Source organism: Oncorhynchus masou, chromosome 28 (genome assembly GCF_036934945.1).
Source record: "Oncorhynchus masou masou isolate Uvic2021 chromosome 28, UVic_Omas_1.1, whole genome shotgun sequence".
NCBI classification, from domain to species: Eukaryota; Metazoa; Chordata; class Actinopteri; order Salmoniformes; family Salmonidae; genus Oncorhynchus; species Oncorhynchus masou.
In genome coordinates this window covers 44,964,607-44,983,919 of record NC_088239.1, presented here as the reverse complement: position 1 = coordinate 44,983,919, position 19,313 = coordinate 44,964,607, and positions in this window count along the sequence as shown.

Sequence of the window (19,313 nt, the reverse complement as noted above, 5' to 3'; positions counted from 1 at the left end):
ATCTTGATGTGATTGGCCTGACTGAAACATGGTTTAAGCCTGATGAATTTACTGTGTTAAATTAGGCCTCACCTCCTGGCTACACTTGTGACCATATCCCGCAAAGGCGGAGGTGTTGCAAACATTTACGATAGCAAATTTCAATTTACAAATAAAAATGGCGTTTTCGTCTTTTGAGCTTCTAGTCATGAAGTCTATGCAGCCTACTCAATCACTTTTTATAGCTACTGTTTACAGGCCTCCTGGGCCATATACATTGTTCCTCATTGAGTTCACTGAATTCCTATCGGACCTTGTAGTCATAGCGTATAATATTCTAATCTTTGGTGACTTTAATATTCACATGGAAAAGTCCACAGACCCACTCCAAAAGGCTTTCGGAGCCATTATCGACTCAGTGGGTTTTGTCCAACATGTCTCTGGACCTACTCACTGTCACAGTCATACTCTGGACCTAGTTTTGTCCCATGGAATAAATGTTGTGGATCTTAATGTTTTTCCTCATAATCCTGGACTATCAGACCACCATTTTATTACGTTTGCAATTGCAACTAATAATCTGCTCAGAAACCAACCAAAGTTGTGCTATAAATTCACAGACAACACAAAGATTCATTGATGTCCTTCCAGACTCCCTCTGTCTACCCAAGGACGCCAGAGGACAAAATCAGTTAACCACCAAATTGAGGAACTCAATTTAACCTTGCGCAATACCCTAGATGCATTTGCACCAGTAAAAACTAAAAACATTTCTCATAGAAAAACTAACTCCTTGGTATACAGAAAATACCCGAGCTCTGAAGCAAGCTTCCAGAAAATTGGAACGGAAATGGCGCCACACCAAACTGGAAGTCTTCCGACTAGCTTGGAAAGACAGTGCCGTGCAGTATCGAAGAGCCCTTACTGCTGCTCGATCATCCTATTTTTCCAACTTAATTGAGGAAAATAAGAACAATCCGAAATTCCTATTTGATACTTTCGCAAAGCTAACTAAAAAGCAGCATTCCACAAGAGAGGATGGCTTTCACTTCAGCAGTAATAAATTCATGAACTTCTTTGAGGAAAAGATCATGATTATTAGAAAGCAAATTATGGACTCCTCTTTAAATCTGCGTATTCCTTCAAAGCTCAGTTGTCCTGAGTCTGCACAACTCTGCCAGGACCTAGGATCAAGAGAGACACTCAAGTGTTTTAGTACTATATCTCTTGACACAATGATGAAAATAATCATGGTCTCTAAACCTTCAAGCTGCATACTGGACCCTATTCCAACTAAAATACTGAAAGAGCTGCTTCCTGTGCTTGGCCCTCCTATGTTGAACATAATAAACGGCTCTCTATCCACCGGATGTGTACCAAACTCACTAGAAGTGGCAGTAATAAAGCCTCTCTTGAAAAAGCCAAACCTTGATCCAGAATATATAAAAAACTATCGGCCTATATCGAATCTTACATTCCTCTCAAAAATTTTAGAAAAGGCTGAAAAGACTCACTTCCTTCCTGAAGACAAACAATGTATACGAAATGCTTCAGTCTGGTTTTGGACCCCATCATAACACTGAGACTGCACTTGTGAAGGTGGTAAATTACCTTTTAATGACATCAGACCGAGGCTCTGCATCTGTCCTCGTGCTCCCTAGACCTTAGTGCTGCTTTTGATACGATCGATCACCACATTCTTTTGGAGAGATTGGAAACCCAAATTGGTCTACACGGACAAGTTCTGGCCTGGTTTAGATCTTATCTGTCGGAAAGATATCAGTTTGTCTATGTGAATGGTTTGTCCTCTGACAAATCAACTGTAAATTTCGGTGTTCCTCAAGGTTCCGTTTTAGAACCACTATTGTTTTCACTATATACACTGCTCAAAAAATAAACGGAACACTAAAATAACACCTCTTAGATCTGAAATAATGAAATATTCTCATTAAATACTTTTTTCTTTACATAGTTGAATGTGCTGACAACAAAATCACACAAAAATTATCAATGGAAATCAAATTTATCAACCCATGGAGGTTGATCCAACTTTGATGTAATGTCCTTAAAACAAGTCAAAATGAGGCTCAGTAGCGTGTGTGGCCTCCACGTGACTGTATGACCTCCCTACAACGCCTGGGGCATGCTCCTGATGAGGTGGCAGATGGTCTCCTGAGGAATCTCCTCCCAGACCTGGACTAAAGCATCCGCCAACTCATGGACAGTCTGTGGTGCAACGTGGTGTTGGTGGATGGAGCGAGACATGGTCCCAGATGTGCTCAATTGGATTCAGGTCTGGGGAACCGGAGGGCCAGTCCAAAGCATCAATGCCTTCCTCTTGCAGGAACTGCTGACACACTCCAGCCACATGAGGTCTGGCATTATCTTGCATTATGAGGAATCCAGGGCCAACCACACCAGCATATGGTCTCACAAGGGGTCTGAGGATCTCATCTCAGTACCTAATGGCAGTCAGGCTACCTCTGGCATGCGCATGGAGGGCTGTGTGACCCCCAAAGAAATGCCACCCCACACCATGACTGACCCACCGCCAAACTGGTCATGTTGGAGGATGTTGTAGGCAGCAGAACGTTCTCCAAGGCGTCTCCAGACTCAGTCACGTCTGTCACATGTGCTCAGAGTGAACCTGCTTTCATCTGTGAAGAGCACACGGCGCCAGTGGCGAATTTGCCAATCTTGATGTTCTCTGGCAAATGCCAAACGTCCTGCACGGTGTTGGGCTGTAAAGCACAACCCCCACCTGTGGACGTCGGGCCCTCATACCACCCGCATGGAGTCTGTTCCTGACCGTTTGAGCAGACACATGCACATTTGTGGCCTGCTGGAGGACATTTTGCAGGGCTCTGGCAGTGCTCCTCCTGTTCCTCCTTGCACAAAGGCGGAGGTAGCAGTCCTGCTGCTGGGTTGTTGCCCTCCACGTCTCCTGATGTACTGGCCTGTCTCCTGGTAGCGCCTCCAAGCTCTGGACACTACGCTGACAGACACAGCAAACCTTCTTGCCACAGCTCGCATTGATGTGCCATCCTGGATAAGCTGCACTACCTGAGCCACTTGTGTGGGTTGTAGACTCTGTCTCATTCTACCACTAGAGTGAAAGCACCGCCAGCATTCAAAAGTGACCAAAACATCAGCCAGGAAGCATAGGAACTGAGAAGTGGTCTGTGGTCACCAACTGCAGAACCACTCCTTTATTGGGGTGTCTTGCTAATTGCCTATAATTTCCACCTGTTGTCTATTCCATTTGCACAACAGCATGTGAAATTTATTGTCAATCAGTGTTGCTTCCTAAGTGGACAGTTTGATTTCACAGAAGTGTGATTGACTTGGAGCTACATTGTGCTGTTTAAGTGTTCACTTTATTTTTTGAGCAGTGTATTTTACCTCTTGGGGATGTCATTCGAAAACATAATGTTAACTTTCACACTTATGCGGATGACACACAGCTGTACATTTCAATGAAACATGGTGAAGCCCCAAAATTGCCCTCGCTCGAAGCATGTGTTTCAGACATAAGGAAGTGGATGGCTGCAAACGTTCTACTTTTAAACTCGGACAAAACAGAGATGCTTGTTCTAGGTCCCAAGAAACAAAGAGATCTTCTGTTGAATCTGACAATTAATCTTAATTGTTGTACAGTCGTTTCAAATAAAACTGCGAATGACCTCGGCTTTACTCTGGACACCGATCTCTCTTTTGAAGAACATATCAAGACTGTTTCAAGGACAGCTTTTTTCCATCTATGTAACATTGCAAAAATCAGACACTTTCTGTCCAAAAATGATGCAGAAAAATTCATCCATGCTTTTGTCACTTCTAGGTTAGACTACTGCAATGCTCTACTTTCTGGCTACCCGGATAAAGCACTAAATAAACTTCAGTTAGTGCTAAATACGGCTGCTGGAATCCTGACGAGAATCAAAAATTTGATCATATTACTCCAGTGCTAGCCTCCCTACGCTGGCTTCCTGTCAAGGCAAGGGCTGATTTCAAGGTTTTACTGCTCACCTACAAAGCATTACATGGGCTTGCTCCTACCTATCTCTCTGATTTGGTCCTGCTGTACATACCTACACGTACGCTACAGTCACAAGACGCAGGCCTCCTAATTGTCCCTAGAATTTCTAAGCAAACAGCTGGAGGCAGGGCTTTCTCCTATAGAGTTCCATTTTTATGGAATGGTCTGCCTACCAATGTGAGAGACGGAAACTCGGTCTCAACCTTTAAGTCTTTACTGAAGACTCATCTCTTCAGTGGGTCATATGATTGAGTGTAGTCTGGCCCAGGAGAGTGAAGGTGAACAGAAAGACTGTGGAACAACGAACCGTCCTTGCTGTCCCTGCCTGGCCGGTTCCCCTCTTTCCACTGGGATTCTTTGCCTCTAACCCCATTACAGGGGCTGAGTTACTGGCTTACTAGGGCTCTTTCATACCTTCCCTAGGAGAGGTGCGTCACTTGAGTGGGTTGAGTCACTGACGTGATCTTCCTGTCTGGGTTGGCGCCCCCCCTTGGGTTGTGCCTTGGTGGAGATCTTTGTGGGCTATACTCGGCCTTGTCTCAGGATGGTAAGTTGGTGGTTGAAGATCTCCTTCTAGTGGTGAGGGGGCTGTGCTATGGCAAAGTGGGTGGGGTTATATCCTTCCTGTTTGGCCATGTCCGGGGGAGTCATCGGATGGGGCCACAGTGTCTCCTGACCCCTCCTGTCTCAGCCTCCAGTATTTATGCTGCAGTAGTTTTGATTTGATTTTAGGTGGCTAATATCATCTAGTTTTATCTTGTTCTTGACACCATGTCAGGTGTTTTGACTGCTCTCACGTCTATGTTAATTAAACAATGGTGGAAAAGTACCCAATTGTCATACTTGAGTAAACGTAAATACCTTAATAGAAAATGACTCAAGTAAAAGTGAAAGTCACCCAATAAAATACCACTTGAGTAAAAGTCTAAAAGTATTTGGTTTTAAATATACTTAAGTATCAAACGTTATTGTAATTACAAAATGTTCTTAAGCATCAAAAGTTAGAGTTAAAGTATGAATTATTTCTAATGAAGGTACAATTTTCATGTTTTTTCTTTAACTTTATGGATAGCCAGGGGCACACTCCAACATTCAGACAGAATTTACAAACAAAGCATTTGTGTTTAGTGAGTCCAGATCAGAGGCAGTAGGGATGACCAGGAATGACCTCTTGATAAGTATGTGAATTTGACCATTTTCTGTCCTGCTAAGCAATGTAACAAGAACTTTTGGCTGTCAGGGAAAATGTATTGAGTAAAAAGTACATAATTTTCTTTAGGAATTTAGTGAGGTACAATTAAATGTTGTCAAAAATATTAATAGTAAAGTAAAGTACAGGTACCCCAAAGAACGTCTAAGTGGTACTTACAGTATTTTTTACTTTACACCACTGATGCTATTTCAGTATCTAGCCAACCAACAACTGTAATAATGTATTTGGAGCATCAGTATTTGTGGGTTCGAATTACAGGCTCAAAATGGCCAGAAACAAAGCACTTTTTTCTGAAACTCGTCAGTCTATTCTTGTTCAAGGAAATTAATTTGGCAAGAAACTGAAGATCTCGTACAACGCTGTGTACTACTCCCTTCACATAACAGCACAAACTGGCTCTAACCAGAATAGAAAGAGGAGCGGGAGGCCCTGGTGCACAACTGAGCAAGAGGACAAGTACATTATAGTATCTAGTTTGAGAAACAGATGCCTCTCAAGTCCTCAACTGGCAGCTTCATTAAATAAAACACCAGTCTCAATGTCAACAGTGAAGAGGCGAATCCGGGATGCTGGTCTTCTAGGCAGAGTTCCTCTGTCCAGTGTCTGTGTTCTTTTGCCCATCTTAATCTTTTTTTTTATTGGCCAGTCTGAGATATGGCTTTTTCTTTGCAACTCTGCCTAGAAGGCCAGCATCCCGGAGGCATCGGGTTTCTTTCAAATCCGTGATTGTCTGAGTTCCTGCCACTTACGTCTGAGCCATTGAATTATGACTTCACTTTGTCCTTGTTGCCTCTTGTTGCCTTTTTGATTGACTTACGGAGATTGTAGCTGGTCTGTTTGTACTTGTACATGTTCCCAGTCACCTTCCCCTGGTTAAATACAGTGGTTTTGCTTGAATGGTGACATGTATATTTGGTTTATTTTTGGTTTGGATATGTTCAATGTACTTCCTGATGAACCCAGTGACATATTCAGTGTAGTCATCAAGGTTATTCAGATGTGAGCCAGTCTACGTGATCAAAGCAGTCTTGTAGCATGGATTCCGATTTGTCAGACCAACATTGAACAGATCTTATTTGCCGAAGGGCGGGCTGGAGAATGCCTTGCAGCCAACCCGGAAGGGAGAATAACAGTGGTCAAGCATCTTCTCTCCGTGGGTGGCACAAGCGATGTGTTGGTGAAATTTGGGAATAAGTTTCCTCCGATATCCTTTATTAGAGTACCCAGCTACAACAAATGCGTCCTCAGAATGTGTGGTTTAGAGTCTGGTATAAACTCAACAAAAAAAGAAACGTCCCTTTTTCAGGACCATGTCTTTGAAAGATAATTAGTAAAAATTCAAATAATTTCACAGATCTTCATTGTAAAGGGTTTAAACACTGTTTAGGTAGGATAGTCAGTTTTACTAGGGTAAGTTTGGCGGCAGGAGTGAAGGAGGCTTTGTTGCGGAATAGAAAGCCGATTCTGGATTTGATTTTCGCTTGGAGATGTTTGATATGAGTCTGGAAGGAGAGTTTACAGTCAAGCCAGACACCTAGGTACTTATGGATGTCCACATATTCAAGGTCGGAACCATCCAGGGTGGTGATACTAGTCAGGCGTGCAGGTGCAGGCAGCGAACGGTTGAAAAGCATACATTTGGTTTTACTAGCGTTTAAGAGCAGTTGGAGGCCACGGAAGGAGTGTTGTATGGCATTGAAGCTTGTTTGGAGGTTAGATAGCACAGTGTCCAAGGACGGGCCGGAAGTATATAGAATGGTGTCGTCTGCGTAGAGGTGGATCAGGGAATCGCCTGCAGCAAGAGCAACATCATTGATATATACAGAGAAAAGAGTCGTCCCGAGAATTGAACCCTGTGGCACCCCCATAGAGACTGCCAGAGGACCGGACAGCATGCCTTCCGATTTGACACACTGAACTCTGTCTGCAAAGTAGTTGGTGAACCAGGCAAGGCAGTCATCAGAGACACCAAGGCTACTGAATCTGCCGATAAGAATATGGTGATTGACAGAGTCGAAAGCCTTGGCAAGGTCGATGAAGACGGCTGCACAGTACTGTCTTTTATCGATGGCCGCTATGATATCGTTTAGTACCTTGAGTGTGGCTGAGGTACACCCGTGACCGGCTCGGAAACCCGATTGCACAGCGGAGAAGGTACGGTGTGATTCGAGATGGTCAGTGACCTGTTTGTTGACTTGGCTTTCGAAGACCTTAGATAGGCAGGGCAGGATGGATATAGGTCTGTAACAGTTTGGGTCCAGGGTGTCTCCCCCTTTGAAGAGGGGGATGACTGTGGCAGCTTTCCAATCCTTGGGGATCTCAGACGATATGAAAGAGAGGTTGAACAGGCTGGTAATAGGGGTTGCGACAATGGCGGTGGATAGTTTCAGAAATAGAGGGCCCAGATTGTCAAGCCCAGCTGACTTGTACGGGTCCAGGTTTTGCAGCTCTTTCAGAACATCTGCTATCTGGATTCTGAAGAGTTGTGAATGTGTAAGACATTGGGAGAATAGATTCTGATGTTTATTGATTCTTGGTTTGATTGTTTAAGTAACACCAGTTAATTTGAGCAGGAAAGTTAATGTAGTCTAACATTATAGTATGTTTCCATTATGTGGAACAATGTCAGGTCATTAAAGGTGATTGCTGGATTGAGTAGTATGAGAGCCTGTTGGCAGAAGACTAAACTAATATGTTATAGTATTGTTACCGCAATAGTCAAAATAATTTCAAATGTTTTGGGGGATGAAAGCTTTGTGGATATGAGTGGGAAAAAATAATAAGTTTGTTTTGATTTTTATGCTGATGAGACAGCGCCAAATTTTGAAAGATTTTCGATTTGTTAAAAAAAAAAATCAGGATTGGTTTTTACTGAATTTTTATCAACAGGTTGAAATTATTAGGTTGCTGATTAAAAGTTTTTTTTAGGAGTTGATTTAACTTAATTAAATATTGGGGGGCCCCCAGGTGGTGAGGGTAGGCAACACCATCTCCACCCCCCTGATCCTCAGCACTGGGGCCCCACAAGGGTGCGTTCTGAGCCATCTCCTGTACTCCCTGTTCACCCACGACTGCGTGGCCACCCACGCCTCCAACTCAATCATCAAGTATGCAGACGACACAACAGTGGTAGGCTTGATTACCAACAAAGACGAGACGGCCTACAGGGAGGAGGTGAGCGCCCTCGGAGTGTGGTGTCAGGAAAATAACCTCACACTCAACGTCAACAAAACTAAGGAGATGATTGTGGACTTCAGGAAACAGCAGAGGGAACACCCCCCTATCCACATCGATGGAACAGTAGTGGAGAGGGTAGTAAGTTTTAAGTTCCTCGGCATACACATCACAGACAAACTGAATTGGTCCACCCACACAGACAGCATTGTGAAGAAGGCGCAGCAGAGCCTCTTCAACCTCAGGAGGCTGAAGAAATTCGGCTTGTCACCAAAAGCACTCACAAACTTCTACAGATGCACAATCGAGAGCATCCTGGCGGGCTGTATCACCGCCTGGTACGGCAACTGCTCCGCCCACAACCGTAAGGCTCTCCAGAGGGTAGTGAGGTCTGCACAACGCATCACCGGGGGCAAACTACCTGCCCTCCAGGACACCTACACCACCCGATGTTACAGGAAGGCCATAAAGATCATCAAGGACTGCAACCACCCGAGCCACTGCCTGTTCACCCCGCTATCATCCAGAAGGCGAGGTCATTACAGGTGCATCTAAGCTCGGACCGAGAGACTGAAAAACAGCTTCTATCTCAAGGCCATCAGGCTGTTAAACAGCCACCACTAACATTGAGTGGCTGCTGCCAAAACACTGACTCAACTCCAGCCACTTTAATAATTGGAATTGATGGGAAATGATTTCAAATATATCACTAGCCACTTTAAACAATGCTACCTAATATAATGTTTACATTCCCTACATTATTCATCTCATATGTATACGTATATACTGTACTCTATATCATCTACTGCATCTTTATGTAATACATGTATAGCCACTTTAACTATGCCACTTTGTTTACATACTCATCTCATCTATATACTGTACTCGATACCATCTACTGTATCTTGCCTATGCTGCTCTGTACCATCACTCATTCATATATCTTTATGTACATATTCTTTATCCCCTTACACTTGTGTGTATAAGACAGTAGTTTTGGAATTGTTAGTTAGATTACTTGTTGGTTATTACTGCATTGTCGGAACTAGAAGCACAAGCATTTCGCTACACTCGCATTAACATCTGCTAACCAAGTGTATGTGACAAATAAAATTTGATTTGATTTTTGTTTTGATTTGACATATACATTGATGGTGATTAAAACTTATGATTAATGATTTGAGATACAGTGGAATTATCATTAGGTTTGGTTTATAGTTTCACGTTTGAGTTTCTGAGTCGATGTAGTGTAAATGAATACTAACTAAGTGTTTTTGTGTTTTCTCCGGGAAAATTGATATTTCACTGTCTCTCTCTGGAATGTTTCCAGGGACTATACTCTTGGGGAGAGTGAGTGAAATTGAGGCCATAAAGTACCACATTGGAGGGGGCCTGGAAGTTCTTTGTTTTAGTGCAAGGGTATTAAAGGTATTTTCAAGGGGCACTCACCACATGGATTTTAATGAGTTTTTATTTTCTGAGTTTTCATTACACACGCACATTCTTTTGATAAAGGAATGTTCTGGGAACATGGAAATACAAAAATGTTGGAACTAGTTGATTATTGTTTGCAAATTGTTTAATATAGTGAAAAACACTGCTTTGAAGGGTTTTGTATGACCTATGACCTTCTGATGACTTTCCGTTGTGGCTTGATCACCCGCATTGGAAAGCCATTTGGATAATGAAATTATGGTCATTTGTAATACTTCTTTCAAAATAATTTGTGTAATTGGTAAATATGTTTCTTAGCCATATTTGTAATTTGGACCACTGTGAAGAAGGAGATGGCATTGCTTTTAATGAAGGGTATGCTGCTTGAAGTCTATTTTCCTATGACCATAGGGGTTAAATCATTTTTTATTTTTTTTATTTTTGAGTTTAGCGATTTTAATTTGATTAGGTTAGCTGAAATGATGTTTTACATTACTCTCATACGGAGAGATGTGTGTAAAACATGGGGGAGGATTCAGTTTGAGGGTTTGAATTGAAGTTATACAATTTAAGTGATATGTGAAGGAGTGTATTGTATTGTTGAGTGTATTGTATTTGTTGTGTTTGTTTTGATCTATTCTCGAGGTATAGGTCTAACTTCTTGATCCTTGGCTCTACGATGGAGTTGACAGTGAGATGGGGAGTATAAACCAATTTGAAAGAATAGGTTCAATAGAATGTTTTGATATTCTCTGTGAAATATGTTTCAATATGTGTGTTAAGAATAATTGGTAAAAGTAATAATTTAACATGTAGTTAATGAACTGAACTGAACTAAACTGTTGTTCTGATCTGTTCTTTCGAGGTTATCATGAAAAGTGACATCAGACGGTATCTTAATGCATGGAAGAGATAATTGGACCGAATGGTGTGTGTACCTCAAAACCCCCTCTAACTGGCTGAAGAAGAGTGACAAAGGCGTTGAAGGAGGCTTTCCAAACCCACTTCTACCGAGAGAAAAGAACCAAGCCAGAAAGTGGTGTACAGTATCAGATCTAAGCTATCAACTACTTTTCTCTCATACTGTGATGAGTCCACTTGGAGGGATCATGGAGAAAGATCTGTTATAACATTTTCTTATGATGCTGGTATATTGGTTGATGAATGGACAAGACATGAGTGGTAAAGATGAGACATTGAAATTGGGACATTATCATGGGCCATCCACTTTGAACTGTAAAGCTATCTGAAGAAGAACGAAAGAGACGCCAGAAGAGGCAGTGCCTGAGAGCTGTTGGTCAATTGTGCCATTAACTTGTTTATACTTTTGTGGTATCAGGTTGATTGAAGAGGTCTACACTATGTAAATTGGAGTAATTTAGATTAAGAATGCATTGAGATACTGATCTGTATTATAATCATGATTAAAAAAGTTAATAGTAGAATTATGGGATAATTATACTAAATGTAAGTAAATCTGCTAATATTGATGTGTTAAATTGAGGTTTTTACTTTGAGTGATAAGACAAATTTGAATTACTGAGGAATTCTATTCTAAATATTGGTTGGATAAATAGTTGGGTTGTTACTTATTGGTTGTTACTTATGATTTGGAATATGAATGATTTCAATGACCTATTCTCTATTCCTAAGTATATTTCTGAGCATGAGGACTTAGAGGGATGTCTGTCCTATATGTTGTGAGGAGGCCTGTGTTTAGACACTGGTTCTCATGTAACTTAAAGAGCATAAATATGTTATATACATCACAGGGTGGGGGTAATGTCTTGGTACCATTTTGTACCAAGGACGAAATAAGAGCTTTGTTTAGGAGACCAAACTGAATGATAATTTATAGCCAAATCTGTCTGGCTAGGGGATACTCCTCTCTTGAAGTAAAGTCTTTCTTTGTGTAAGTTCCGAAGACCTGTGGTTTGTCATGTCATCTAGGGGGGGTGGATCTTTGCTATAAAGGATCCCATTTGCCATTATGTTGGGACTCTCAACTTTTCATGAGAGATACTGAACTGTTGAAAGTCAAAATGCTCTTGCAAAAGCTTAATTATTATTAAAGGTGAAGATTAAGCATAACTCTGACTGGTGTGTGATTTGCTCCCTCATCATTTGGCAATTAAGGAAATTTCCACAACAGAAGAAAAACACACACACACACACACACACACACACACACACACACACACACACGTCTTACTGGAATACCGTCATCAGTGCTCTTTGTACTGTACAAAATAAACTGCTTTCCTACCATGAAACAATCATGAAATGGGATTGTAATCCCTTTCCAGTGAACTCTTCATCTCCGGCATGCTGTGCCACTGTCTTGTGCCTCCTGATAACAGCCGGTAATTAAGAGATGAGAACGGCTTAGTCTGCACACAAGGCATGAAGAAACTCTGACTCATTCATTACTGTAATCAGTGCATAAGGACACTCACTATATCAATGGTAGAACTAGATACTAATTCGAATGGATGCCGTTTGGGCTTCACAATGCCCCTAGAAATACTTAATGCTCATGTTACAGACACAACCTATAGAGACGTTAATAAGCAGACGTGATATATGAAATTACATAGTTTTTTTATGATACGTTTTTTGGTTTAATCACTTTGAATGGTTAGTTTCCTTTAAAGCTGCTCTTTGTAGCTCTCCTTTGTCAGTGCTTCATCATTTTGTGTAGTGATGCATTATTAGCAAATTGTTATGAATTGAATCTGGGCATACTGTATCTCTGTATCACGCTAACATAATGAACAGTACAAAGGTTGATGAGAGGTTATGGCTCAAAGAAACGCAGAGGACATTTTTCACTGGGCATTCGAAAGTGTCCGACAGCATTCCAGTGAAAAGGTCCCTTTCGTGATTTTTTGAAACACAAAATCTGTCACTGTCACATGTATTCCGAAACCCTAGAAAATACTAATCCATCAAGCGCTTGGCCCTCTTTTTTTCTCTCTTCTCGCTCTCGCACTCTCTAACCTGCTCTCTCTCTCCCTCTCCCTCTCTCACTTTCTCTCCCTCTCTCTGCCCCCCATCTCTCTCTCTCATTCTCTCTCCACTAAGCAGTGACCTTGGGCCAGTAAACAGTGTTAGTGATGTATTACAAGAGCAGAGGGTGAATAATTATTCCGAAGAGCAGTGGCCCCTCAACACAGTGGCACTGAGCTGTAAATATGGATGGGATGTATAAAACATGGATGCCATCTTTCTGAAGAAAGGTGTGATTTGAATATGGGTATTATTATCAATGTTATTGTGGTTTAACATGGTGATCATGTACATATGTGATATGGTAAAAGTGATACACAATTTAAGCAATCATCGTCATTGGTTCGGTGTGTTTCACGGTAGTTGACTGGGATAATTATAAAATGGAGATCTTAGTTTCCTGGTAATGCCTAATTTGGGGGTGGAATGATAAGGACAGAATCTGCCTGGCATAAAAATGTAAACGTATCAAACCCACCCAGTCCTACCGTCACAGCTGTGTGTACATGTTGCTTTTGAAATGAATGGAGTAAATTTGGCTGGATATGAAACGTTTCTATTTGAAATTATAAGAATATGAGGTTAAAGTGCAACCTGTCAGCTTTAATTTGAGGGTATTTTCATTATCGACTGAACCATTTAGAAATTACAGCACTATTTGTATATAGTCCCCACTTTTATTGTAAATAAGACTATAATTTGTTTCAAAACTATTCTACATTAATGTGGATGCTACCATGATTATGGATAGTCCTGAATGAATCATGAATAATAATAAGTGAGAAAGTTACAGATGCACAAATATTATAGCTGCATCTCAATATGGCATCCGGAGCTCACAACCTTTCCCTGTGTCACACCCTGACCATAGTTTATTTGTATGTTTCTATGTTTTGGATGGTCAGGGTGTGATCTGAGTGGGCATTCTATGTTGGATGTCTTGTTTGTCTATTTCTATGTCTGGCCTGATATGGTTCTCAATCAGAGGCAGGTGTTAGTCATTGTCTCTGATTGGGAACCATATTTAGGTAGCCTGGGTTTCACTGTGTGTTTGTGGGTGATTGTTCCTGTATCTGGGTTTGTTGCACCAGATAGGGCTGTTTCGGTTTTCCACGTTTGTTGTTTTGTATTGTTCGTGTTTCATCTTCAGTATCTAACTAACCACGCTGCATTTTGGTCCGATCCTTGTTCCACCTCTTCGTCAGAGGAGGAGTTAGAAGAAACTCGTTACACCCTGACCATATGCATATTCATTGAAACAATACATAGGATTTCCTCCTCCCTATTCGTTGAATACAATGTCCTGTACTTAGGTTTTATAATCTCAGGTTCCCACTGCAATTGTGAGTGTCACAAACTATCTACTCCTTACTTCATCACCAGGTTTTCCATTTAATGCTCCCTCCTGTGTGGACATTTCCATTTCCTAAATGTAATAAAACAAAAACTATAGCTAATTGTTCAAAACAATCTGTTTGTATATTGTTCTGCAAACATGTAATCAATGACAACTGTATGAAATACATTGTATGATTTATGAGTATCAAATACTTTTTCAAAGACTGTTATAAATGTAACCTACTAAATTGCTTCATTCAACCAGGATGGTAGAGCCTGGCCTCAATTGATGATTCTCAATAGAGACCTCAATTTAAGTCAGAAGACAGTGATTGGTACTGTAGCAACCGAAAACAAACTCACAAAATCAGTCAAAGACGTCAAGACAGAATAACTGGAAAGATGGATGTACATTTCAATCAAAACTTGAGACTGGGTGGATTACAGCAAAATCTACAGACGCATTTAGAGAATGTCTTCAATCAGCAGATTGAGATTCCTTGTTGAAACTTTTGTATTTTGAACATGTCTACAAGCTCAAAAGCCAGCCGCATTAAAGGACATACAGTATGTTCAAGTAAAGCCAATCTATCAAAAATGCAAATGCACCTGCCATATTCAAACACGTTTAAGTCTCTGCTTTAATTAATTGACTATTCCCAGGTTAGAACGCAATCAAAGGCAATCTTATCTTTCATAATGGTTCAGACAGAAGGGGCTAAAATGATTGCAGTTTCAGTTTTTCGCCTGGCAGGTCCCATTTCAATCTTATGAATTCATCAAGCATAGCGAAAAGAAAAAAAAAAGATTTAAGTCCAGACGGATAAAAGACACTGAATGTGAAGTCACCACAGTCAAAAGGCCAACAATGAGATAACAACACATATCTAAATTCTCATTCCAAATGTCAGGTTGCAATCTGGGTTGTGACATGAGCTAAATTAGAGGTTTTAACAGCGAGAGTCAGGTAAGCTCCATTGCAATTGGACAGCTTAATGGCAACCTGTTGTTCCCTTTTGATGAACTGTGAGAAATCTGTACCCCGCTGCAATAATGTGTGTAATTGAAAACATGGCTCTTGGATGAGTTTTATCTCCAACACTGAAGCACACTGAGCTGTGATAGTGCGAGACTGTGCATATGCTCTGTGATGCTTCTGTAATATTCACAGGTATTATGGTGATCGTTATTAATAATCTAGGCTATAGAGATCTAGATCAAAAAGCCATCTTGTCTACCATGTGGTACCCAGGCAGGTGGAAATAGATCCTTTAAGGCTCATAGATTACAGGCACATTAACAAAGCTTTGGGGAGCAGAATGTTCCTGAGATGAAATTCACCTTACAATTCCTAGCCTGGTCATTGCTAGACGGAGTTTGGTAGCTTTAAAGCAACATTTATCTCTCATTCTCAATTCGCAATAAAAACTTTTGGGGTAAAAAGGTAACTGGATTTTTTTTTTACACATCAAGCTGAAACAATTTTAGGATTCACTAATAAAGGGATAACGAATATGTTGCATATACAGTCGACGTACATCATTCTACAAGGAAATGTGGGGTTGAAGTTGCCAACAGATAGTGGCGACACGTCATTCAGAGCCCCACCTATTCTGAGCCTCACCTTTTTGTCTATAATAAAACATGTATTTATAAAAAAAAAATGTGTTCCCTGTTTTGCATGTTATTCACACATTCATACATGTCACATATCTTTTTGCAAACAATGTAAAAAATAGATGTAATTTAGCTAATAAAGCTGCATACAAACATGGACTCTTTGTTGAGTCAGCTCCAAAATGTAGGTGTTTCAGCCTAGCTCAGTGCTTTCTATGGTGGTGGGGCAGCCAGCGGGAAATACAGGGTGATGGGGGTTAGTAATGTTATCTAGTTTCACCGTGATTGGCACATTGTTCTGTGACTCATCGCGGCACTACGTCACCACATAATCTACAGGGACAGCTAAAAAATTCAAGCCCCTTGGGTGCTGCCGTAGATTTACATTTACACAAGTGCCCATCCAAGAAAGCTCAAGGTCATTGGCCACAGATAAAATGACATCAAATCCCGTTATATCTACCACAGCTTTGATTGGACTGATCATGTTAACCTCATACTTTCAACATCTTAGCTAGCAAGCTGGACAAGCAGCCGTCATCATGAATAAAGTCGACAATCTACTGGCAAATCCATTTCAAACCTTGTCATATGAAGATAGATAAAACGGAGCTCATCGGCCAATACAAAACAAGTTGGAAATCGCAAATTCAACAATGAGTGGTTGGGAAGGAATCAGTGGCTAATTGTAAGCATTGAAAAGCAATTACCAAGCTGCTATTCATTGAAGAGGGTGTGTGGTCCAATTCTGGGTTTAAGGGTCTCTTTTCCAAGCTTAAAAGGATAAACACTCACATGCACCACCATGGGCCAGAAAAGGTTGAATACGTTTATTTATTTTAAATTAGGGGGTAGATCAGCTTTAATACTGCAGATAGATTGTAGCTTCCATCAATGTAATTGTCTACATCTCCTCCAATCCCCCATATATAATATATATACACACTGTATACAGTCGGTGGTGGAAAAAGTACCCAATTGTCATACTTGAGTCACAGTAATGTAACGGCTCTCGTTGGTTGAAGGAAGAGTGGACCAAAGTACAGCGTGGAAGGTGTTCATGATAATTTATTCAAAAACAACAAACGAAAGCGCACAGTTCTGTTAGGTACAGACAGTAAACAGAAAACAAGATCCCACAAAACCCAAAAGGAAAATGACAACTTATATGTGATCCCCAATCAGAGACAACGATAGACAGCTGCCTCTGATTGGGACACACACACGCGCACACACACACACACACATACACACACACACACACACACACACGGCCAAAATCAAAGAAATAGAAATCATAGACTTTCCCACCTGAGTCACACCCTGACCTAACCAAACATAGAAAATAAGGAACTCTAAGGTCAGTCCGTGACAAGCAAGTTACCTTAAAAGAAAATGACTCAAGTAAAAGTCACCCAGTAAAATAATACCTGAGTAAAAGTCTAAAAGACTTTGGTTTTAAATGTACTTAAGTAACAATAGTAAATATAATCGCTAAAATATAAATTAGTATTAAAAGTAAAAGTATCATTTCAAATAATAATTTCAAAATCAGAAGCCACCATTTTCATGTTTTTTTATTTACTTACGGATAACCAGGGGCACACTCCAACACTGAAACATAATTTACAAACAAAGCATTTGTGTTTAGTGAGTCTGCCAGATCAGAGGCAGTAAGTGTGACCAGGAATGTTCTCTTGATATGTGCGTGAATTGGACCATTTCCTGTCCTGCTAAGCATTCAAGATGTAATGAGTAATTTTGGGTGTCAGGGAAAATGAAAAGAGTAAAAAATACGTAATTATCTTTAGGAATGTAGTAAAGTAAAAGTAAAAGTTGTCAAAAATATAAATAGTAAAGTACAGATACCCGAAAAAACGACTTAAGTACTACTTTAAAATATGCTTCCTTAAGTACATTACACCACTGTAAACAGTACCAGTCAAAAGTTTGGACACACCTACTCAATCCAGGGTTTTCCTTTATTTTTACTATTTTCTACATTGTAGAATAATAGTGAAGATATCAAAACTATGAAATAACACATGGAAGTGTTAAACAAATTAAAATATATTTGAGATGAGATTCTTCAAAGTAGCTACCCTTTGACTTGACGGCAGTCTTGCACACTCTTGGCATTCTCTCAACCAGCTTCACGAGGTAGTCACCTGGAATGCATTTCAATTAAACGGTGTGCCTTGTTCAAAGTTAATTTGTGGAATTTCTTTCCTTCTTAATGCATTTAAGCCAATCAGTTGTGTTGTGACAAGGTAGGGGTGTTATACAGAAGATAGCCCTATTTGGTAAAAGACCAACTCCATATTTTGGCAAGAACAGCTCAAATAAGCAAAGAGAAATGACAGGACATCATTACTTTAAGACATGAAGGTCAGTCAATACGGAACATTTCTAGAACACTGAAAGTTTCTTCAAGTGCAGTCACAAAACCCATCAAGCGCTATGATGAAACTGGCTCTCATGAGGAACGCAACAGGAAATTAAGACCCAGAGTTACCTTTGCTGCAGACGATAAGTTCATTAGAGTTACTAGCTTCAGAATTTGCAGCCCAAATAAATGCTTCACAGAGTTCAGGTAACATCTCAACAGCAACTGTTCAGAGGAGACTGTGAGAATCAGGCCTTCATGGTCGAATTGCTACAAAGAAACCACTACTAAAGGACGTAAATAATAATATGAAGCTTGGTTTGGCCAAGAAACACAAGCAATGGACATTAGACTGGTGGAAATCTGTCCTTTGGTCTGATGAGTCCAAATTTGAGATTTTTGGTTCCAACCGCTATGTCTTTGTGAGACACAGGGTAGGTGAATAGATAATCTCCGCATATGTGGTTCCCACCATGAAGCATGGAGGAGGTGGTGTGATGGTGCTTTGCTGGTGACACTGTCAGTGATTTATTTACAATTCAATGCATACTTAACCAGCATGTTAATCACATCATTCTGCAGCAAGACGCCATCCCATCTGGTTTGCGCTTAGTGGGACTATCATTTGTTTTTCAACAGGACAATGACCCAACACACCTCCAGGCTGTGTAAGGGCTATTTGAACAAGAAGGAGAGTGATGACCTGGCCTCCACAATCAACCGACCTCAACCCAATTGAGATGGTTTGGAATGAGTTGGTCCGCAGAGTGAAGGATAAGCAGCCAACAAGTGCTCAGCATATGTGGGAACTCCTTCAAGACCATTAGAAAAGCATTCCAGGTGAAGCTCATTGAGAGAATGCCAAGTGTGTGCAAAGCTGTCATCAAGGCAAAGGATAGCTACTTTGAAGAATCTAAAATATATTTTGATTTGTTGAACACTTTTTTGGTTACATTATTCCATATGCGTTATTTCATAGTTCTGATGTTTTCACTATTATTCTACAATGTAGAATATGGTAAAAAATAAAGAAAAACCCTTGAATGAGTAGGTGTGTCCAAACCTTTGACTGATACTGTAAATATCTTCTTTTTTTCCTTCTTTTTTTGCAATGTTTTTTGTTGTTG